The 24,356-nt window shown below is 44.3% G+C and overlaps 2 long non-coding RNA genes across 10 annotated transcripts in view; both read left to right on the top strand.

Moving 5' to 3' along the window:
* Nucleotides 1-24,356, top strand: part of LOC309535362 — a 183,976-nt gene that overhangs the window by 99,061 nt on the left and 60,559 nt on the right. For 3 of the 9 annotated variants that reach the window (XR_014221211.1, XR_014221216.1, XR_014221217.1), the window contains 2 exons: nucleotides 186-225; nucleotides 10,318-10,354. The exons of 5 other annotated variants lie outside the window; for them this stretch is intronic. This is a non-coding gene — a long non-coding RNA (uncharacterized lncRNA). The remainder of the gene's footprint in view (nucleotides 1-185; nucleotides 226-10,317; nucleotides 10,355-24,356) is intronic. One more of the 9 variants, XR_014221215.1, reaches the window with a different exon arrangement.
* On the top strand, nucleotides 1,265-5,748 carry LOC309535834. The gene is made up of 2 exons (XR_014221409.1): nucleotides 1,265-1,746; nucleotides 5,464-5,748. It is a non-coding gene; the product is annotated as an uncharacterized lncRNA (long non-coding RNA).

Here is a 24,356-nt window from a genome sequence, read left to right as displayed (position 1 = left end):
TCACAAAATCAAATTAATATTAATTGTATTCAGCTGTGTGCCAGTAAGGGGAATTTCAATTGCTTCAACCAGAAAGTTAATTTCTTTTTTCTGGAAGCAGAACATTGAACAAAATGGGAGGTGTGGGTCATCCTTTATTCAGCTGGATTTGCTCAGCCACATAAGTGTCTTGCTTTCCTTTGCAGAGAATGCTATTCCGAAGGCCCAAGCCACCTCCAAAACCTGGTATGTATAATTCCTATTTTGATAACTTCCCTGGGTTGGAATAGCTGCAAGTGGGTGGTCTGTGAGTATGGGGCGTTAAGGTGGCTAGGAGGGGGTGAGTTTCCTCTGTTTTCCTCCAAATTTTATTGTTATGCTTTGAGAGGATCTATATTTCTAAACAAGTCTGGCATTCTGAGGATGGAGAGTGACAGAAATGTAGTATACAGTGGGCCTGCAACTTACGTGGGGGTGGCATTAGGGGGGTTTGCACGCAAAAGCAAAATCATGCAGAGTGAGGAAGACCTCTGGGACACCCCCCCCCCCCGTGATTATCCCTACCTTCCTGGGCTCTGGGAAGGTCACTCAAGGCCTCTGGAAAGCTGTGGGTGGCTCCCGCCAGATCTTGTGGGAGCCTCACAGAGCCTTCCAGAGTTTGGTGAGCAAGGTGGAGGGCTTCCAAAAAAACCTCTGCAGGAGGAACACCTGGTGCAGAAAGAGCTTTTTACAGTAAGCCCAAGATCTCATGGGTCCTTCACAAGATCTCGCATGGCCTCTTCTAGCTACTCACACCCCAAATTCCCCGTGTACTTATTTCTTTTCATGCCACCCATGGAAACTTGCAACTGCTTAAGTAAATCACACATAAGTTGTGGGTCTGCTGCACTTTAATTTAAAAAGAGTCAAAGTAAGGCCTAGTTCTTATTGAGGTGGTAAACCTATGTCTGGGCTGCACCATTTAAGACTGCAGAAGAGTTCTCACCCAGCCTTAACCCTGACATGCTAACTTTCTCTGTGAATAAGCCTTCAAAGCTATGAGCTCCTACAGCTCCTACAGCCCAGACACAGATTTCCCATCTCAGTGAGGCGTAGGTCTAAATTTCACCTCATTCTTGCAGAACTGGTATTGGTCTCAAAAGAAAGGCTGGCTCTTCCTATATGTGAGATTAAGAATAAAAAGTTACTATTCAGGAATGTGCCTCAAACTCAGGCTGGAAAGTCCCTTCGAGCCAGGCAAGCAGAATGAACCGGTTTTTGTGATAACTGAAGTAACAAATGTAGATTGGACAATGTATTAGGAATGTGCTGAATTCTGGTAGATAGATTGTAAGCCAAGCCTCCAAAAGAGGGGCGGCAGCTGTAGGATAAAACTGCTGTGCTTATGCCCGATCGGGGCTCTTCGTATCCACGGGTACGGAGGGTCCGCCTTTGCAAACGCGCTAATAAAAGGGTTACCCTTATATTGAAGTCCTTTGTCAGTTTCTATCCACGGACAACTTCTCACAACTTTTGGCGCTCAACGTGGGGCCCTCGACGGGCTGCTCGGGGGGATCCCGGAATCCGGGTAGGCGCCCCTCCGTCTTTTCGGAGTGACCCGAGCCGGAGTCCACCCGTGACGGTTCACGAGGGCTAAAAGACAGGACTTGATATAGGGGGATAGAGAGAGAGAACTAGGTCTCATTTTTGGCGGTCCGGGACCGCGAGCACCCAGCGGGGACGCCCGCCTGTCCACTAGTTGTGAGAAGCGACGCTGGACTGTATTGGGTGAGTAGACATGAGAACTTTGTAAACTGTGCTGTGGGACGGGGGTGAGAGACTCGTCTCTTGGATGAAAGAGAGGCTCCATACGGACGCGTGAGTGTGGATCAGGGTTCGGCCCTGACGGGAGGATTAGCTTGCGGTTCCGTCTCTCCCGCGAGGGAAGCGGCCAGGCGATTCCGTGTGATTGTGTGAGTGAGTGAAATTGGAGACATTGTAAACCATGGGTAAGGGTCAGAGTAAACGACAGAAGGATTCAAATGGGAAGGGTCCTATTGATCCTAATAGTCCATTAGGACAAATACTGATGCAATGGGATGAGGACTATCTGAGACAATATACAATAGGCTTGTCAAAAGTGACTATGATTAATTTCTGTAGGGTGGTTTGGCCAAAATACCCTATAGGGCCAGATGGAATGTATAATTGGAACCCTGAGGGGGAGACTAAGGCTGGATCCTGAGCTTGATCAGCTCAGTCACATGACCTCAAAACTCGACATAAATGAAGGTGGCAGAAATACAGGTGGTGTAACTCAAACTGGATGATGTAATTCTAACTCTATTTTAGATACTATTTTTTCCTCTGCCTGGCTTAGAACAGCTCAGCCCGTGGTAGCTCCACTGCTGAATGGAATTTGGAGCCAGTTTATTTAACACAGGCTTAACTTATGCTGGGTTCTTCTGCATAGGATTTCTGCCTAAGAGAGAATGGATTGCTCAAGGTCACCAAGTGAGATTTGAGCCTGAGTCTGGTCAGTTGCAGTCTATAGCCACCTCTAGAGTCACTGCATCATGCTGGCTGTCTAAAACTAGTACAGTGGCACCTCGGGTTAGGAACTTAATTCGTTCCAGAGGTCTGTTCTTAACCTGAAGCGTCTGTAACCTGAAGCGTATGTAACCCAAGGTACCACTGTATATAAATACTGCCATAGCCTGGAACAGGCATAGTTGAAGAAAACAGAAATTTGATTTCAATAGACTTCATTTGCAAAATGAAGTGTTTGAGATCACCACCTGGTGATAAAAGCAACTATGAATGCTGAAACATATAATTTGCTTTTGTTAGTTCTAATATTATTCATTCTCAGACAACAGAGAATATATGTTCTATAACTGAGGGAGGATCCAATAATTTGGATATGTTAGGATGCACTTTCTTTCCACCTAGGTTTGCATAGCACAGTCTGTTTAATCACTACATTGAATAAAGCTGTATTATTCTATATGTTATTTTTGTTTTAGAAAAGTGGAGGCTTTTGTTTTTAACATTATAAATTATCCCTTGCTTCATTACTATTTCCTCAGAGGTGCAAATATTGAGGGTTTAGTGATCCGCAAATCAATTTATTGATTAAAAAGGCAGATGATTTATCTACTACAAATATTTATTATGTGAGTCGAATATTTACTTCCAGAAAAGAAAGAGGAGGCAGTCTTCAAACCTTTTGTCTTTATATGAACTGGAGCTTTAAAACTGCACAGGGACTTGGAATGTTGCGCTAAATCCCAAAGTGGTACATTAGTCACCAAAGGTCAACAGATGCAGCCAAAGATCCATGAGAAATTAATTTTTCATGTGGCTTGGCAATTTGTCACATGCAAGCACAGTTCTTTTATACAGCTATGCATTGGGGGGCACAAAGAGAGTGAAGGGAATTTTGGAATTGCAACCCCCTAAGAATAAAACAGACGTAAGAAGGATGTTAGGGTTGCTGGGGTATTGTAGGCTGTGGATAGATCAATGCGCAAAATTGGTTCAGTTCTTGAATCAAAAACTTGTTGGGGACGAAAAGGTAACGTGGAAACAGGAGGACAAATTAAAATGGGAGGAGATAAAGAGAACACTGATCGGGGCCCCGGTTTTGGCATTGCCCAATCTCCAGCAACCGTTCCACTTATATGTGACGATCAGTTCCCAGACGGCTGTGGGGGTTTTAGCCCAAAAGAGAGGGGGGCGATATCAGCCGGTTGCCTACCTCAGTAAAACCTTGGAACCGGTGGTACGAGCCTGGCCCACTTGTATCCAGGCAGTGGCAGCTGCAGCTGAACTGGTGGTTGAAAGCAGAAAGTTAACTTTTGGAGGGGCCCTGATAGTTCACAGCCCCCACCAGATATCCACTGTAATGACTGGGGCGGCCTCCACCTGGATGACAGATGGTCGCTTGGTAAAATATGAAACCATATTACGGACAAGCCCCAACATCACCCTGAGGACCGACCGAAATTTAAATCCAGCGGAGTTTCTGATCGGGGAAAGAAAAGAGTGGGAGCCGGATGAGCATGACTGTATGAATACTATACAATTAATGTCAAAAGTCCGGGAAGATTTGTCAGAGGTGCCATTGGTAGGGGGAGAAAGATGGTACACTGATGGTTCTAGTTATGTTGAAGAGGGAAGGAGAAAGTCAGGATATGCTATAGTTAAGGAAGATGGGGAAATTCTCGAAAGCGGAGCTTTGCCGGCAACCTGGTCGGCCCAGAAATGTGAGATTATGGCCCTGGCACGGGCTCTCGAGTTGGCAAGGGGCTTAGAGGTAACCATATGGACAGACTCCCGCTATGCATGGGGGGGGGGTGGTACATACCTTTGGTAGGACTTGGCGGGACCGAGGATATATTAAGGCGGATGGAAAGCAAATAGAACACATGGCATTACTAGAAAGACTATTAAATGCCCTCACTGGACCAGAAAAGGTCGCAGTGGTTCATGTTTCAGCCCACACCAGAGGGACGAGCCCCAAAGAAGTAGGAAATAGGTGGGCTGATTTGAGAGCAAAGGAAGCTGCCAGGGGCACCCCTAGAGCCGCATTGGTACAACAATATAGTTTGAAAGTACCTGTCCTGACCAAAGCGGATATAGAAAACCTGGTCTTTACCCCCCAAGGGATAGACTACATGAAGATGGAGGGGTGGGAACAGAGGAATAATGGATGGGAAACCCCGGCAGGACAAGTGGTAATACCAAAGGCTATAATGATGGGAATTCTAGAAAAGGTGCATGAGAGTGGGCACTTCGGGACGGAGGCAATGATCAATATGGTAAAACCCCTGTACTGGAGCAAGGACATGTGGCCCATGGCCCACTCAATAGCTTGGAAATGCCTAATATGCCAGAAAGTGAATAAGGCAAGGGCAAAGAAAACTGAAAAAGGGGGAAGGCCTTTAGCAGTCTGGCCGTTTCAGAGAATACAGGTGGACTTCACAGAGCTACCAGAGAGGGGGGGGGCAGAAATATTTGCTGGTGTTCAAAGATCACCTTACAGGGTGGGTGGAAGCCTTCCCTAGCAGAAGGGCAACGGCACAAGTAGTGACCAAAACTATCCTAGAACATATAGTCCCCCGGTATGGTGTAATTGAGGCCATCGACTCGGATAGAGGCACACACTTTACTCAAAGAATTTTACAGGAAGTGATGACAGCCTTAGGGATTAAATGGGACCTACACACACCATGGCATCCTGAGAGCAGTGGTAAGGTAGAAAGGGCGAATGCAGAAATCAAAAAGCACCTGACTAAGCTGTACCTGGAAAATGGGTTGCCTTCCACTGGCTTTATTGAGGATGCGGGTAGCGCCGAGAAAAGACCTGGGAGTCTCTCCTTTTGAGTTGATGATGGGAAGGCCATATCTGGCCCAGCTGGGTCAGCCTCTAGTAGAATTTAAGGATTTATTCCTAAGAAAGTATCTGCAATCACTCTCCCAGTCTTTGTTGTCTCTCCATAGACGTGGCGTTTTGGCCCAGCGTCCTCCCTTACTGGAACATCAGCACACATTCCAGCCTGGTGACCGGGTCCTGATAAAAGTGTGGAAGGCGGAGAAATTGCACCCTGCTTGGGAAGGTCCGTTCCAGGTATTGCTGACCACCGAGTCTGCAGTAAGGACCAGAGAGCACGGGTGGACTCACTATCACAGGGTCAAGAAAGCCTGGCAGGTAACTGTTGACCCCGATAATCCGCTGAAGGTGACGCTTACCAATCAGGGAACCAGGAACCAGAAAGAATCCAAACGCTGACCTCGATGTGTCTATTCTGTACTTGCAAATGTTTTTATGAATGCTGTTGCTGCGCTCATTGCGAATGTTGTGTGTTATGTGTGCATTGCACTGAGTTGTGTGACATAATTTTCATAGAAGACATAATTATACAATATTGTGCCATCACCCTTGAGGGAGAGGTCAATTGCAGTCTGAGCTGGACTCCCACGGTAGTGCAAGCAGTAAACCAATTAAGACGGAGGCAATGATAGCAGGGTTCAGCCTCCTGATTATGCTAGGGAGTATCCTGGCCACCGAAATTCAAGATGAGAGCTGCAGCCAATGTATCCGAGTTACTAAAACTGGGACAGTAATTACACGAACTTTAATGTATTATAATGTTGCCCCCGAGTGTGTAGTAGAATTAGACCCCTGTGTCCACAATCAGACTCAATATTTTAGATGTAAGACCAAAGAGAATAAGACAGAATGTTATGAGCCCCTAGCAGTGGGACCTATCACCTCCAGCATATATGTATATGGATATAAAGGGGGAACAGCAAATAAGGCAAGTGAAAGGGCACATATGTTTTCCCTAGCACAAAATAGGCAGGGATATATAGCCCACAACTCTACCAGGGGCACAGAGAAGATACATGTTTGTTTTGATGCGTGCATTGCTATCACCAAGGGGCAGGGGCCTAACAACCAAGATGGAGTCACCTGTGGGTCATTAAATTGGGAGAGATCTTATCTCCAAGAGAACAAGTACCTGTTTCAACAGTTTACCGGTTCTAATGTAGGGGCCACCCCAATAACGAATTACTGGTATACCGGAGGGGTGGAAGAGGCACCCCCATATAAGGGCCCAGAAGGGATAAATATCACCAGGGGGGCGGCTTCGACGGCCTGTGGTTCAGGGAAATGCAACCCTGTATGTCTGTGGGCTAAGGAACTCCCTTCCACTAGACCCAAATATATTCACCTTGGTTTAGGGATAGATGGAAATGGGAAGGATCCTTATGGGTACCTGATCATAAAAATACATACCACTAAAGTTAGTAGGAAGCCCATTTCAGTATATGAGAGCTTCGAGGAGGAAATACAGCAATTAAACAATTTACTCCTGCCCCCAAAAGCCCACAACATGTTTTTAAGCCTGGCTGAGACCATCGCTAAGGAGTTAACTGTGAGGAATTGCTTCGTGTGTGGAGGGACAAACATGGGAGACCAATGGCCTTGGGTGGCTCACGAGGTAAATTACACTGAGGTCTGGAAGAATGAAAAGAACTATACATACCATCATCCAGGCAATGAGATCTGGCAAATATCAAATAGCCTAGTGGGAATGGAATGTTTTGTTAGGAACACATCAAGTATAGAGGGAGGCATCAATGTGGGAGATACCCCTTGTGTGGGACAGTGGGATAACAAGCAATGGTGGAGTTCAGATAACATCACCAGGGAATGGCCACCTGCATTAGCTAACATGACTAACATGGCTTTTCTCCAGGACCCCCAGAACACCTCGAAGGAATGGACAACTCCAGATGGATTCTATTGGGCATGTGGGGGGTATGCATATAACAGGCTGCCTCTAAAATGGGTAGGGAAATTCAATCTAACAAATTGTTGTATTGAAATAGATGATAGTGGAAGGGTAGTAAAAGACATAGCTGACCGAATGATAAAATTAGCGCATGTTCCGGTGCAAACGTGGGAAGGCCTTAACTTCAAGGAATTATTCGGTTCATGGTTTCCAAAATTACCCGGATTACAAGCCATTGTAGCTTTAATTGGGCTGATAGCCGCTGGGTGTGTTCTAATCCCGTGTGTATTGCCCATTTTCATTAAGGCTATTAACAACTCACTCTCCCTGTTAGCCCAGCGACATGTGACCACCCAACTGATGGCAATGAGATACGAACCGGTACCTACTGATGAGGAGGAAAAGAACCACTGGGAACTGTTGCGTGAGTTTGAGGCAAAGTATCGGAAAGAGGGGGGATTGTGAGATTAAGAATAAAAAGTTACTATTCAGGAATGTGCCTCAAACTCAGGCTGGAAAGTCCCTTCGAGCCAGGCAAGCAGAATGAACCGGTTTTTGTGATAACTGAAGTAACAAATGTAGATTGGACAATGTATTAGGAATGTGCTGAATTCTGGTAGATAGATTGTAAGCCAAGCCTCCAAAAGAGGGGCGGCAGCTGTAGGATAAAACTGCTGTGCTTATGCCCGATCGGGGCTCTTCGTATCCACGGGTACGGAGGGTCCGCCTTTGCAAACGCGCTAATAAAAGGGTTACCCTTATATTGAAGTCCTTTGTCAGTTTCTATCCACGGACAACTTCTCACATATAGATCTCATGGCATTTGACTTATCATGTCACAGAGCAGGAGACCCCTGTTGTTTTGTACAGGTCCTCCATAAATAGTCTGCTTTGTCAATACTGCAGCCTAACCTGCGACTTCCCAGTCACCCTTCTCCAGGTGCCTTGTTTCCCTAATCTCCAAGCCACATTGTGACACAACAGTAGGTTAATCACCCTGCTCAGCCTGAATGCAATCCATGTCTTCTGAATCATAGAATAGAATCATAGAGTTGGAAGAGACCACAAGGGCCATCGAGTCCAACCCCCTGCCAAGCAGGAATCTGCATTAGACACTGAAACACAAGTGCTCCCTGGCACTATTTCACCTTGACCCACACTGAGGCTAGTTCTTGGTCCTTGCTGAACCTTGCCCTTCCTTTCACTGAAGTCTCAAATGGTGTCTTCGTGTGGGAATAAGGAAAGGATCTATTCTGACACTGAACTCCCCATAGATTACAATTTGAGAAGCCTTCTTTGAGACAGAGGGCTGGTTTTTGCATTGACTCAGACAGTCCATTCTCATGGCAGAAATAATTTAATTAGCTCTAAATCATCCCTGCTAGGCAATGTCAAGTCTGATTCCGAATATATTCAGAGTTGGCAAATTATCTTCAGTGATTTCATGTTGCCTCTTTGCTGCTTGTTCCAACATTTAATTGCTCTTTTTGCCAGGGACTTTATTGAAAACCTTTTTATATTCCTATATCGAATGCTGTGATCACCAATAGTCAGCATGGATTTCTGAAAAATAAGTCATGTCAGACTAACCTGATCTCGTTTTTTGACAGAATTACAAGCCTGGTAGATGAAGGGAACGCAGTGGATGTAGCCTACCTTGATTTCAGCAAGGCATTTGACAAGGTGCCCCATGATATTCTTGTAAAGAAGCTGTTAAAATGAGGTCTTGACTATGCTACCACTCAGTGGATTTGTAACTGGCTGACTGACCGAACCCAAAGGGTGCTCATCAATGGTTCCTCTTCATCCTGGAGAAGAGTGACTAGTGGGGTGCCACAGGGTTCTGTCTTGGGCCCGGTCTTATTCAACATCTTTATCAACGACTTGGATGATGGACTCAAGGGCATCCTGATCAAATTTGCAGATGACACCAAACTGGGAGGGGTGGCTAACACCCCAGAGGACAGGATCACACTTCAAAACGACCTTGACAGAGTAGAGAACTGGGCCAAAACAAACAAGATGAATTTTAACAGGGAGAAATGTAAAGTATTGCACTTGGGCAAAAAAAATGAGAGGCACAAATACAAGATGGGGGACACCTGGCTTGAGAGCAGTACATGTGAAAAGGATCTAGGAGTCTTGGTGGACCACAAACTTGACATGAGCCAACAGTGTGACGCGGCAGCTAAAAAAGCCAATGCAATTCTGGGCTGCATCAATAGGAGTATAGCATCTAGATCAAGGGAAGTAATAGTGCCACTGTATTCTGCTCTGGTCAGACCTCACCTGGAGTACTGTGTCCAGTTCTGGGCACCACAATTCAAGAAGGACACTGACAAACTGGAACGTGTCCAGAGGAGGGCAACCAAAATGGTCAAAGGCCTGGAAACGATGCCTTATGAGGAACGGCTAAGGGAGCTGGGCATGTTTAGCCTGCAGAAGAGGAGGTTAAGGGGTGATATGATAGCCATGTTCAAATATATAAAAGGATGTCACCTAGAGGAGGGAGAAAGGTTGTTTTCTGCTGCTCCAGAGAAGCGGACACGGAGCAATGGCTCCAAACTACAAGAAAGAAGATTCCACCTAAACATTAGGAAGAACTTCCTGACAGTAAGAGCTGTTCGACAGTGGAATTTGCTGCCAAGGAGTGTGGTGGAGTCTCCTACTTTGGAGGTCTTTAAGCAGAGGCTTGACAACCATATGTCAGGAGTGCTCTGATGGTGTTTCCTGCTTGGCAGGGGGTTGGACTCGATGGCCCTTGGGGTCTCTTTCAACTCTATGATTCTATGATTCTATGATCGTATCTCTGGAATGAGTGGCTGGAGGCTCTTCCAGACTCAGGACATGGAGCCTCCACCTGCTGCTAAACCAGTTCAAGAGCTAGGCCTGATTATATGCTGAAGCCAGACCCACATGCTGGCTTGTTCCGGTCCAGTTGTGCCACACATTCCCACACAGCCTGGGCCAAGTGTGGCACGCAGCACAAGAGAGGACAAGGTAAAATGAAGCAGACAGGTAATGGTGCTCTTTCCTTTTCTTACTTTTCATCCAGTCCTCCACCACCGGAGAAACCAGCCCTTCCCAGACGAGTAAGTAAGAACAAAATCAAATGCCACTGTTTGCTTTGAGAGGGAAATAATAACTGACGGTGCATGTCCACAGCTGTGCAAAACACAAACTTAGATTCATAGAGTTGGAAGGGATCCTGAGGATCATGTGGTCACCCCTGCAAGGGTTTCCCATGTGGGGATCAAACCCGCCACCTTGGCGTTATCAGCACCACGCTCTGACCAACTGAGCTTCCAGGCTGACAAAGTTTATGCTCTTGGGACAGTTGCAATAGTATAACCCTCTAAGTGTCCTGATTTCCCAGGGACAGTCCCGGAATTACAAAAGCCATCCCAGCTTCTGATTTGATCCCGGAATGTCCCTATTTACCCAGCCTGTGCTGCCACCACTGAACTCAGGGTGGAGGGTGAGACAGCACTTGCCTGAGTGGCGGCAGAGAGGGAGCATCCCATGGCCTGCCCAGGGCTGCTGCTGCTGCCGGCCTCCTTCCTTGGGCAGCTTGTAGCAGCTGCTAGAGAGCGGGTGAAGAAGAGAGGCTGCTGCCTCTTAAAATGAAATCAGGATTGAGGACGGTGGAGGGTGTGTTTGCTGTGTCCTATTGATAATAATAATAATAATAATAATAATAATAATAATAATAATAATAATAATAATAATAATATTTTTTATTATTTATACCCTGCCCATCTGGCTGGGCTTCCCCAGCCACTCTGGGCGGCTTCCAACAAAATATTAAAATACGGTAATGCATCAAACATTGAAAGCTTCCCTAAACAGGGCCACCTTCAGATGTCTTCTAAAAGTCTGGTAGTTTTTGTTCTCTTTGACATGGGAGGGCATTCCACAGGGCGGGTGCCACTACCGAGAAGGCCCTCTGCCTGGTTCCCTGTAACTTGGCTTCTCGCAGCGAGGGAACCACCAGAAGGCCCTCGGAGCTGGACCTCAGCGTCCAGGCTGAACGATGGGGGTGGAGACGCTCCTTCAGGTATACTGGACCGAGGCCGTTTAAGGCTTTATTGATGAAGTGGTGGCGGCACTCACTCTTCTTCTGATAGGAAATGTTCTGCAGGGCGGGGGGGGCAGGGGTTGAGGAGAGTCAATTCAGGGGAGTGAGAAACCTCCATATTTTCATCTGAGGAAGGTTGGAGGGTATACCTTCTGGGGGTACATACAGGAACTTTTCAATGAACCAACTTCGCTATGCATATAACATGTCTCGGTTATCTTGAGGGAGGAAGAACCCCCTTGGCAAGAATAGCAGAAGAGATGGCAGTCCTGCCGCAACGGCCAAGGCTGGGTGTGTTGCAGCAGGGTCAGCAGGTGCCCAAGGTCCAGGCAACCAGGCAGGCAAAGCAGCGTCCAAAGGCAGCCCAAGATCAGGGCAAGCAGAGAGCCGTCTGATGGTGCCCCTGGAGCTGAGTTTTAAACTTGCTCCTATAACAACCTGTCTTTTAGTTACTTGTTTTAATTATCCATATGAGGTTAGCTCCCAGAACAAGCTCTGTCTTTAATAGGCAACATACTTTTTGAGGAAATGGGATTTCCCACTGGGTTTAAAGTACTAAAACAGCAGTATGAAGAAGCTGGTGCATGCTGCTTTCAATGTAAGCAGTTTGCTGACTCCCTCTCCTCCTCCACTCCCACTCCCCATGGAAAGATGAGGAGCAAGGAAAACCCTTCTATTTGTTAACTCTACAAGCATAGGCTGAACTTTTCTGCTGCATTTTGTACTCTCTGCTCACTGGTCTGTGCTGCCGTTTTAAACTGGAAGAAAAAGAGCTTTGCTGAATTGTTGACTTATACTAGCTGCTAATGTGAGGCAGCAGAATGTGTTGACTTATCCTGGTGACTAACATGATCTCGCTAATGGGTTCAGCTGAAGAAAAGGGCTGCTCTTGTGTGCCAATCCTCCACTGGTGCAATTTGCTCTCTAGGCTTTGCTGGGATTTAAATTGCATTTCCTTCAGTGTTTGCTCTTTCAGAATTGGCAGAGAGGATAGGGAGGGGAAGTCAGAGATTACTTACCATCCTGAGGGCTAAATGGGCAGTGAGAAACTGGCAGCTTTAGTTAATTTTGGCAGTAGTAGGGGCTTCTACACTGGGGCAAAACTGCCTTCTTCCTAAAACGCTCACCCAGTGCTATAAGAAGAAACAAGTCCCATCCCACCAACAAATTCAGTATGAAAACTGCTGGCCTGGTGCAGAATGCAAGAACCTTGGATTTCTTGGTGTGCTTGGGCGTGCTGACATCAACCTGGTCTTAGTCGCAGTGATGTGTCTGCGTGTCTTAGCTGTTATTGCTCCTTCTGCTGCTCTGGCCTGCAGACAGGCATAAACAGGGCCAGAAACATCTCAGGGGATAAGCTAGTCTGCCTGTGATCAAGCTAGCAAGAGGGTGGTGGGAGTTGTAGTCAAAAACATGCAGGGCATTAGGATGGGGAAGGCTGGGATAAGACAAGGCAAGGGGTGGCACAGTGGAGTACGTACTGTTTATGTGAGGCACGGCAACATACTGTGAATGATGGGCAGTGCCTCTAAGGCGGTCTGTACAGACACATGGAGGTACCTCATCCAGAGTGGGACTACTGGCCCATCAACTCCTCAAATGTCTACTCTGACTAGTGGCAGCTGTCACAGGTTTTTTAAAAATGCTATTTCCCAGCCTAGCTACCTACCAACCAGAAAATGTGAGGATTTACGCCTGGGTCCTTCTTGAAAAATCTTGATCTAGCAATGAGCTATACATAGCTCAGCGGTTGTTTTAGTGGAAGGTTTATTATAGAGGAAGGTTGGTCTAGTACTAATGGTCCCCAATAAACCGTGGAAGCAGAGACCTAATCTGTGGCAAATCCAGAATGAGGGACAGATAGGATCAGATTCTCTATCTTAACTTGGTCAGAGGTCACATGAAAAATAGCTAGTGCAGATGGAAGAAGAGTGATGCATGCAGTCCTGCTGGTACCAGCAGCAGCCTGGAAGCTGCTTGCCACAGGCATTGAGGGACTGGGCTATCTGTCAGCACCTGCCGTCATTCTGCTGAAGTTTGCTTGCTCTGCTGTAGAGAACAGAAGGAGAATTCATGACATCGCTTTTCTGCTTCCTCTTGAAGAATCCCTTGTGGTTGTGTAACTCAGTGTGGAAAATATTTCTTGAAGCCAACTTTTCAGATCAAGAAAAACTAAGACAACAGGAGTTTTCAAAGATATGCCTGGTAGACCAAGAAAAATGAATTTCAAGTCACGGAAGTCTTGCAGAGTGTAACCTGATGCCAATGACCTGTTGTTTATAGCAGGAAAAGTATGAACTCATGTCTCAACTAGATGGCAAGGATGGCACCAATACATAAAGACACAAACTATCAAAACAAATACATTCCCCTGAAATCAGTTCCTTGCTTCAAACAGCATAGCATGCTTGTTACATGTTACTTTCTCTTTAAGAGATAGACAGCAAATTGCAGCAGAATTGGTAACTGCCGCCCAGTGCGGACTGCCCTCCCCACTCCCCAGCTATGCTAGGTCTTTTGTTTTTTTGTTTAAGGATGATAAAGTACTGGAAACAGGGATCAAAATAACCTCTGACTTTTCACTCTGTCAAGATCAACACTGATATGCACAAGTGAAGCTTTCATTGCATTGACTGGGTTTGTAGAGTAGCTGGTCTGATGACCACGCAAGAATATGACTAAGGTCAGTTCTGTGTCCGTTGGCATGAGAGAGAGCAGGGCCACCAAAAGAGGGGGGGCAGTGGCCCCGTGAGAGGGGTTAAAACTCACAGCAGGCAGGGGGGAACAACAACCCCACAAGACATCACCACAAGTGCAAAGAACTCTTCTAAACATTTTTTTTATTTCCCAATGTTACACATTTCCTATTTCATGTAAAAAACTGAGGAAACCCCACTGGGTTTCTCTTTTATAACACAGGAAAGGAGGATCAGCTGAAACGAGAGATCAATATTCAACATGGATCGTTATTGGAATCATAGAATCATAGAATCATAGAGTTGGAAGAGACCACAAGGGCCATCGAGTCCAACCCCCTGCCAAGCAGGAAACACCATCAGAGCACTCCTGACATATGGTTGTCAAGCCTCTGCTTAAAGACCTCTAAAGTAGGAGACTCCACCACACTCCTTGGCAGCAAATTCCACTGTCGAACAGCTCTTACTGTCAGGAAGTTCTTCCTAATGTTTAGGTGGAATCTTCTTTCTTGTAGTTTGGATCCATTGCTCCGTGTCCGCTTCTCTGGAGCAGCAGAAAACAACCTTTCTCCCTCCTCTATGTGACATCCTTTTATATATTTGAACATGGCTATCATATCACCCCTTAACCTCCTCTTCTGCAGGCTAAACATGCCCAGCTCCCTTAGCCGTTCCTCATAAGGCATCGTTTCCAGGCCTTTGACCATTTTGGTTGCCCTCCTCTGGACACGTTCCAGTTTGTCAGTGTCCCTCTTGAATTGTGGTGCCCAGAACTGGACACAGTACTCCAGGTGTGGTCTGACCAGAGCAGAATACAGTGGCACTATTACTTCCCTTGATCTAGATGCTATACTCCTATTGATGCAGCCCAGAATTGCATTGGCTTTTTTAGCTGCCGCGTCACACTGTTGGCTCATGTCAAGTTTGTGGTCAACCAAGACTCCTAGATCCTTTTCACATGTACTGCTCTCAAGCCAGGTGTCACCCATCTTGTATTTGTGCCTCTCATTTTTTTTGCCCAAGTGCAATACTTTACATTTCTCCCTGTTAAAATTCATCTTGTTTGTTTTTGCCCAGGAGGTTGTTCTTTTTCCACACTGCCATAATTTAGGAGGCAACTTAATTAGGTTGCACAGGAATGAGAATGTAGAGCGCCTCTCCTTTTGTTTCCATGGATATTTCCATTTCCTTTTAAAAATATATATATTTTATTTCTGAATTTTCATTTTTAATGAACAACAACAGAAATGAAATACAATAGAGATCTCCCCTTTGACTCCCCTCCCCCTTTTGTGGATCCTTATGTTGTGACTTCCCCCTGCATCTCCTCTATAGCTCCATAGTTCAAATTGTTAACTACAGGTTTTATGTCAATCCTACTAATTATTTTAATTGTTTACAATAATTTTTCAAATAGATTATGTACTTTTCCCATTCCTTATTTTTAAAAATGATTCTTCCTGTTTCTGGATTCTTCCAGTAGGTTTTGCCATTTCGCCATAGCCCATTAATTTTATCTTTCATTCTTCCTTGGTCGGGACTGCATCTTCTTTCCGTCACTGGCCTAACACAATCATGTGCATAAACAGTTTTTCCTGATATTTCCATTTTCTTGGCAAAGTGTCCTTGCCCATTTGGGCCATTTATGTGCCGTTTCCACGCAGATAGCCTTAGTTGTTTGATCACTATCTAGGAACCTAACATTAGTATAAATTGTTCCAGGTTGATTAAAAGATTATCAGTACTTGCTGCAACAAGCAGAAGGCCCAGTTACACAGATATAGTATTGTTTGCACTGGCCCTAAAATGATACAGAAACAACAGTCCAGCACAAAGTTAGGTACACTTGCCGCCCGTTGAGTCACCAGACACCAGCCCATTCAAGGAAACAGGCTTCCATACATCTGCCTCAGGGATCGGGCCATTTCCCCTGGCTTAGTGAGACAAATGTGAGTTGGATTGTTGGACTGGACAAGGGACAGAGGAAAAGGCTCTCAATGGCTGCTAGCCTCTGCCAAAGGCAGCTTGCTTCTGAAGAGCACTTCCCTGAAGCCACAGGAGGGGAGGGGGCTCTGGCGCTCAGGGGCCACTTGCTGGTTTGCTACAGGCAACTGGGAGAACAGGAGACGGAACTCGATGGGCCCTTGGCTTGATCCTGCAGGCTCTTCTTATGGTCTTCCCTTTCCTGCCAAGAATTTGGACGTTTCCTAAGCGATGCCCTTGCGTGCTCAAGCACGGAGTCTTCAATGGCTTTTGCACACTTCATGTCTCCAAGTCATGGATGAAAACCAAGCAAAAGTTTGAGGGCGCACCAGAAGAAAACCAAAAGCATAAGGTGCTCTTTGCCAAAAGAGCCAAAAGTAAATAAGATGGCTTCTGCTTAGTCCTTGGCAAAAACCAGCTTGTGTTAACTGGGGACTGCAGGCTTGTTTCCTTCCCTTGGCCGTAGGAACAGGTAGTGCAGAGTGTGTAACAGTATTTTGGCTGGGCAGCTTTCTTGACCTTTGTCTGGACCTGCTAAAACCAAGCAGAATGCGTGCTCTGGAAATGCCTCAAAACAAGATCAACATTAATTCCAGCTATTTATTTAGAACTATCAAGTGTGATTGTTGACTTTTAAAAATCCACGACTGAGCAAGGTGGCTTGTCCGTACTATTCTTGTTGCAAAAATGGAAAGACTCCAAAATACATGAGGGTGCATGTTCAGTTCACACTCCATCAATGTTTTGCTCTGCAGTGTTACTAGACTGCTGGCTTAGCAACAAAACAAAGCCAGGGCAATAATTCAGTATAAACTTACGCAAGTGGGAAGTTTCACATTCTGTTTTCCTTCCTTCTTGTTTTCCTTTTTTTGCTCCCTGATGGATGATATTGGTCTGGAGTAGATTGCATTTTTAAATGAAAGATGGCAGAAGGTGGGTGAATTCTTTGGTTTCTGGCATTTTTCACTACATTTCTTTCATTTGGTAAATGTCTCTGCAAAGTTACAAACTGAAGGGTACTTTTTTATTAAAAAGTTGAATTTACAGTTCAAGTCCATTGCAGCATTCTTTCGTAAAAAGCTTAAATTGCCATCCTGTCTCTTTCCCTCTGCAGCGTAATGCTGATGTTTGCAACCCCCAGGACAGCTTAGATCGATTTGGCAGGTTCCTATTATTGGTGTGTTGGCCGTAAAACAGTCCAATGCTGTTGATCCCACTGCAAAGATATAAGCCATTATCCAGTTATAAGATAGGAGGGTGAATAATTACCTTTGCCTCTGTCTGATGCAACAAGCACTGCCATTATCAACCCTCAAACAATTAAGAAGGATCCCTTGGCAGGGTGGCACAGATTCCCTCTGTCTTGCATGAAATGATCTCAAATAGGCCAGAAACTACAGGGCACAGTTCATGAACCAAGATCTCAGTTCTGTTAAAATAAAGACTGTCTTGATTGCAAGCATGAAACAGATACTTACTTTGTTTTGCAATCTCTGCTTTTATGTGTTTCTGATGCACTTCAGTTTATTGGCGTACTTTTATCAGAATCTTCCATCCTGATTCCAAAAGTGTCACATGTTTTCACCCATGGACACTTGGGGGGGGGCGGGAGGAAGCAAGTAACTGTATGTGTGTCTGTGCTCCTATCTGCCTTTTGTGTTCCCCTGGGGTGTGGGGTATTGTTGTCCGTGTTTGCTTGCAGAAAGAACTACTCTCAGTCTCCACCATTGGATCAGCCTTGTAGTTCAAATTTATTTTCTGCTTGTGTTGCTAGCTGTTTGTGCTGTGACTGTGTGGCTTGTTGTGTAGGAGAATTCTTTAGTCTGGCGGGCTACTCTCTACCATCCATTCTTGTGTAGTAGAACAAAGTAATATTGCCTACCCACCTCAGCTCTTTCCTCCTTTCTTCCTGTACCAGCAAAGTAGCTCAGTTGGAAGAGCAGGAAACTCTTAATCTCACAGTCATGGGTTCAAGCCCCGCTTGGGCAAAAGATTCTTGCATTGCAGAGGGTGGAATTAGATGGCCCTCATGGATCACTGCCTTGCCGTGGCGAAGGGGCTTGAATAACTCAGAGAAGCTATGAGCTATGCCGTGCAGGGCACCCAAGATGGACAGGTCATAGTGGAGAGTTTTGACCAAACGTGATCCACCTGGAGGAGGAACCGGCAAGCCACTCCAGTATCCCTGCCAAGAAAACTCCATGGACAAAGACAACAGGCATATGAAAGTTATGACGCTGGAAGATGAGCCCCTCAGGTCGGAAGGCGTCCAACATGCTACTGGGGAAGAGTGGAGAACAAGTACAAGTGGATTCCGAGCTGATGAAGTGGCTGGGCTAAAGCCGAAAGGACACTCAGTTGTGGATATGCCTGGAAGAGAAAGGAAAGTCCAATGCTGTAAAGAAAAATATTGCATAGGAACCTGGAATGTAAGAACCATGAACCTGGGTAAGTTGGATGTGGTCAAAAATGAGATGGCAAGAATAAATATTGACATCCTGGGCATCAGTAAACTAAAATGGACGGGAATGGGCGAATTCAGCTCGGATGACCATCATATCTACTACTGTGGGCAAGAATCCCGTAAAAGAAATGGAGTGGCCCTCATAGTCAACAAAAGAGTGGCAAGAGCTGTACTGGGATGCAATCTCAAAAATGATATCATTAGGAAGAACTTCCTGACAGTAAGAGCTGTTCGACAGTGGAATTTGCTGCCAAGGAGTGTGGTGGAGTCTCCTACTTTGGAGGTCTTTAAGCAGAGGCTTGACAACCATATGTCAGGAGTGCTCTGATGGTGTTTCCTGCTTGGCAGGGGGTTGGACTCGATGGCCCTTGTGGTCTCTTCCAACTCTATGATTCTATGATTCTATGATCTCTTTTTTTAAAAAAAAAAAAAATTATTGCATTTTTTCCAGATAGAAATAAACAGCTCAGAACAACAAAGAAAACAAGAAAGAGAGAGAAAGAAAAAAGACAGATTATTTCCGAAGCTTATTTCAATCCACCAACGGACTTCCCCACATCTCCCGCGCAGTACATTCTCAACAATAAATTTAACAGCAAATTATAACCTTATTTCGTGTGTTTCTTTTGTACTTTCAAATGCATTTTAAGTTTAAATTACTTATTGTCCAAATTACTCAATAAACACATATATTATCCTTTTTAAAACATTTAAACATTGGTTCTTTCATTATTATTATCTAATTTCATATATATTCCACTCTCGTTGCTGGGGCTATCCTTCCGAATCGTGCAAGCTCCTATAGTTCATATAACTTATAAAATTTTTGCAAATAATCCTTAATTTTTTTCCAGTCCTCCTCCATTGCTTCTTCTCCCAGATCTCGGATCCTGACAGTCATCTCGGCCAGTTCCATGTAGTCCATCAGTTGCGTTTGCCACTCTTCCAGCGTGGGCAAATCTTGAGTCTTCCAGTGTTTAGCGATAAGAATTCTTGCTGCTGTAGTTGCATACATAAAAAACGTTCTATCCTTCTTTAACACCTTTTGGCCCACAATGCCCAAGAGGAAGGCCTCCGGTTTCTTGGGAAAGGTGTACTTAAACACCTTTTTTAACTCGTTGTAGATCATTTCCCAGAAGGCCTTCACTCTTGGACAAGTCCACCAAAGGTGAAAGAATGTCCCTTCAGCCTCCTTACACTTCCAACATTTATTATCAGACAAATGGTATATCTTAGCAAGCTTGACTGGGGTCATGTACCACCTGTATATCATTTTCATAATATTTTCTTTCAGGGCATTACATGCCGTAAATTTAATACCAGTGGTACATAACTTCTCCCAGTCTTCAGACATAATGTTGTACCCAATGTCTTGAGCCCACTTTATCATGGCTGATTTAACTGTCTCATCCTGGGTGTTCCATTTAAGCAGCAAGTTATACATTCTCGATAAAACCTTGGTCTTTGGTTCTAACAACTCTGTCTCAAGTTTCGATTTTTCCACCTGGAATCCTATTTTTTTGTCCAACTTAACAACCTCATTAATTTGGGCATAATGAAACCAATCTTGCACCTTATCCTTTAGTTTTTCATAGCTCTGCAACCTCCAGTTATCTCCAATGTTTTCTATTATTTCCCAATATTTCGGCCAGCCGGCCTCCATATTGGGTTTTTTCCGAGCCTTGGCCTCTATTGGTGATAGCCACCTCGGAGTCTTACTTTCAAGTAAGTCTTTGTATTTCATCCAGACCATGAAAATTGCTTTCCTGACAATATGGTTTTTGAACATTCCATGTGTTTTTACCTTGCCGTACCACAAATACGCATGCCATCCTAACGAGTTATTAAAACCTTCCAGATCTAGGACATCTGTGTTCTCTAATAAAATCCAATCCTTCATCCAGCAGAAGGCTGCAGCTTCGTAGTATAACCTTAAATCTGGCAGGGCAAACCCCCCTCTTTCTTTTGCATCAGTTAGTATTTTAAACTTAATTCGGGGCTTTTTGCCCTGCCAAACAAACTTTGAAATGTCCTTCTGCCACTTTCCAAAACATTCCACTCTGTCCACGATCTGCAAGGTTTGAAATAAAAACAACATCTTTGGCAAAACGTTCATTTTTACAGCTGCAATTCGGCCCAGCAAGGAAAGCTTCAATCTTGACCAGGTTTCTAGATCTTTCTTAACTTCTAACCAACATTTTTCATAGTTGTCTTTAAACAGATTCAAATTTTTAGACGTCAAGTTTACCCCCAGGTACTTCACTTTTTTAACCACAGTTAGCTCTGTTTCCCTCTGAAACCCCTCTGTTTCTAAAGGTGTCAAGTTTTTCCCCAAAACCTTAGTTTTTTGTTTATTCAATTTAAATCCTGCCACCCGACCAAATTCTTGAATCAGTTCTAAAACTCTTTTTGTACTAGATTCTGGCTCCTGTAATGTCAAAACTAAATCATCTGCAAATGCTTTCAGTTTATATTGTTTCGCTCTGACCCGTATCCCTTGTATTTGCCGGTCCCTCCTAATCGTATTCAGCAGCACCTCCAGGACTGATATAAATAATAGAGGGGATAGGGGGCACCCCTGGCGTGTTCCTTTTTCAATATGAAACTCCTCTGTCACCACATTGTTCACTATCAACTTAGCTTTTTGTTCTGAATAGATTGCTTCTATGCCATTTTCAAACTCCCGTCCCACTCCCATCCCTTCCAAGTTTTTCTTCATAAACTTCCAAGAAATGTTGTCAAAGGCCTTCTCTGCATCAATAAAGATTAACACTGCTTTAGTGTTAATGTTTGTTTGCAAAAGTTCCAGAATATCTATAATATTCCTAGTATTGTCAAACAAATGCCTACCAGGGAGAAAGCCTGCTTGGTCCTTATGAATTACTTCATTTAAAACCTTTTTAAATCTACTTGCCAAAACGTCTGCAAATATTTTGTAATCCACATTTAGGAGTGAGATGGGACGGTAGTTTCTAAGTTGAGTCTTTTCAGTTTCCACTTTGGGTATCAATGTGATGAAGGCTTCTTTCCACGTTTCCGGTGCCCTTCCTCCCTCCATAATCTGGTTACACACCTCCATTAGGGGTTGTATCAAATAGTCTTTCAACGTCCTATAATACTTGGAGGTAAGTCCATCTGGGCCTGGAGACTTGCCCAGCTGCATATTCTGAATGGCATCCTCAATTTCCTGTTGTGTTATTTTACAGTTCAAGATTGATCTCTTCTCCTGAGATAATTCAGGTAAACCATTAAGATTCAAAAACTGATCCATCTCAGACATTTCCTCAGGCCCTTGTGTATACAACTTTTTAAAGTACTTCTGGAAACACTTTCTAATTTCGCCTGGTTTCTGGATATTTTTCCCTTCCACCTCTAGATTAGTGACATAGTTCAATTTCTGTCTTTTTTTCAACTGCCATGCCAGCAGTTTCCCACATTTATTCGCTGACTCAAAAGATCTTTGTCTCATTTGTTTAATTTTCCATTCCACTTCTTGATTTATCAATTTCATATATTGTGACTGGTGGAATTTAATTTCTCGCAGAATCTCTTTTGATTTTGGTTTAGATCTCAGTCTTTTCTCTCCATCTCTTATCTTCTCTAATATTTTATCCTTTTTTCCATTCCAGAGTTTTTTCTTAATCGTATTTTGTTGTATCAGAAACCCTCTCATTACAGCTTTACTTGCGTCCCAGATCGTTCTTTTTTCCACCGAAGTGTTCAAATTAATTTCAAAATAGTCCTCTAAAGTTTTTTGGGCCTTCTTTACCAACTCTTGATCTCTAAACAGGCTGTCATTCATTTTCCATCTAAAGGAGCCGGCTGGAGTAAATCTCACTTCCATTTTCAGGGCGTTGTGGTCGGAGCAAGTCTTTGGGCAGATTTCCACTCTTGTAGTCTTTGGTGCCAGCCCTCTAGTTGTCCAAATTTGGTCGATTCTTGTCCATGACAGGTGGGCCTCGGAAAAGAAAGTTCCTTCTTTACCTAGAGGGTTCCTTGTCTGCCAAATATCAATCAAGTCCATATTGTCTGTCAGTTCAAAAAAGGTTTTCGGTAGTCTGCCATCCTTAGTTAAATTTTGATTTTGTGACTTATCCATAAAAGTAGAGACCACCCCATTCATATCTCCCATCATAATGATGTTCGAATAGTCCAGATAGTCCAGCAAAGTCTCATGCAGCTTCCTGTAAAATTCCGATTTCCCCTCATTTGGTGCGTAGACTCCTAATATCAAAACTTTTTCTCCTTGAGTTTGTATTTCAATTGCCAGGATTCTTCCTTGTTCATCTTTAAACAAAAATTTCGGTGACAAGTTCTCCTTTGCGTAGATCACCACACCTCTCTTTTTAACTCTGTCTGATGAAATAAATTCTTGGCCTAGTCTTTTATTAATTAACACTTTCCTATGGAGTCTAGTCACATGAGTTTCCTGCAGGCAAATTATATCCAAATGTTCTTTTTTCAAAATATGAAAAATCCTTTTCCTTTTCTCCGGGGAATTTGCTCCATTAATGTTCCAACTGTACAGCTGCAGAGACATCCTGAATCAGTCTGTTGTTTCTATTCTGGGGTGTCCTTCTTTTCTTCCGAATCCGAGAGTGTAGGTATTGGTGCTATTCCAGGCTGTGGTGGAGGCCAAGGAACTGCTGTTCCCTTCTGCAGATCCTCTCCGTGGTCGTGCAGGAACTTCTGGTTGTCCTCTTTTGTTTTGATTCTAACCTTCTTTCCTTTGTAGTTAAATGATAGACCTTGTGGAAACTCCCACCTGTAGGGTATCCCGTTGCCTCTCTAAAGTCTTGCTAAATCAGTATATATAGCTCTGAGATCCAGTAATTGTTTTGGTATATCCTTGTAAATCTCCGCTCTTCTGTCCTGGATCTCAAGTGATTTATTAAAATGAAGGTCAAGTATTTTGTCTCTCTCCTGTTTAGACCTCAGAATAATCAGACAGTCTCTGGGCCTGTCCTTCTTTGCTGCTCTTCCCAGTCTAAACGCAGTTGTTATTTTAAAATCTTTGTCTTCCACTATACCCCAGAACTTAGAAAATTCTGCTGTCAAATAGCCAGTCAGATCCTCTTTCTCAAGCTCTGGGATAGAGCGTAATCTCAAATTATTTTCCCGGTTTCTCAATTCGACCATGGACAGGTAGGCCTGCTGGTCACTGATGTGCTTATGTAGTGGCCTTACCTCTCCTTTCAGTTCATCCACTTTCTGATTCGCTTGCTCCGCTTTTTCATTTGCTGCCTCAGCCAATTTCCGATTCTCAGAGGTGGCGTCTTTTAAATTCCCAATTGCTTGTGAATGTTGTGCCACTTGTTCAGATAGTTTTTGTAATAGAGGATGTGGCTAAGTCAATTTTTGCTGTTTGGTCATCAACCTTCTTATTTAAAATTGCAAATTGTTGTAACATTTCATTTAGAAGGGTATCAGATCCCCCTGCAGCCATATCCTCTGTTGTTGGCTGTTCAGCTTCCTTTAATAGGGCTGTTGTTGGGAGTTCGACTCCCTTTAATACAGCAGGGACAGATGATCTGCGAGACTAAGAAGTCAGAGTTGTTTGCACAAGTTGGCCTTTCCCTGCTTTCGCTTTTGCAGATCTTGTTTTCGGAGGGCCACTCATTCCACACCTGTCTATGAGTCAAGGTCAGGTTGTCAAATGTTCCATGGGAAAGACAGGCCTCAATGTAGATAACAAAACAGCTGAGAGCCAAAACAAAGTTAGTTCCCAGGAATTTGTAAATCCCAAACTCCACTAGAGGGAGTATTGTTACAGTTCAGGAGAGAAGGAGAAAAGTTTAGCCGCCATTAAAGTCCCTGCAGCTAAATAACTTAACAATAGTCCTGAAAACTTTTTCCACTTGCAGAGCCTTTCC

This window comes from Podarcis vaucheri (genome assembly GCF_965113315.1).
Source record: "Podarcis vaucheri genome assembly, chromosome: 1".
Taxonomy (NCBI): domain Eukaryota; kingdom Metazoa; phylum Chordata; class Lepidosauria; order Squamata; family Lacertidae; genus Podarcis; species Podarcis vaucheri.
Note: the sequence above shows the minus strand (reverse complement) of the source record. Positions and strands in the feature narration are given on the sequence as shown.